Source organism: Penaeus monodon, chromosome 19 (genome assembly GCF_015228065.2).
Source record: "Penaeus monodon isolate SGIC_2016 chromosome 19, NSTDA_Pmon_1, whole genome shotgun sequence".
Lineage (NCBI taxonomy): Eukaryota > Metazoa > Arthropoda > Malacostraca > Decapoda > Penaeidae > Penaeus > Penaeus monodon.
The window spans coordinates 33,798,067-33,798,280 of record NC_051404.1 but is presented as its reverse complement, the minus strand read 5'-3'; positions in this window follow the sequence as shown (position 1 = coordinate 33,798,280).

Genomic DNA, 214 nt, shown 5'->3' with positions numbered 1-214 from the left:
GGAAGATCACCAGAAGCGAAAAGATAGAGTAGAAAACGACACAGACAGAAAAAATTGGAAAGAAAAACACTGACGAGTGGCTCTGGAGAGGCCAACTGCGTGCACGCTGGAGTATGTCCTGCATATCAACGAGACACAAACTTTCAGGCTCAAGTTAAAAGGACAAGTGCCATCACAGGTGGATCTCTGCAGACTGATTGGATGCAACAAACAA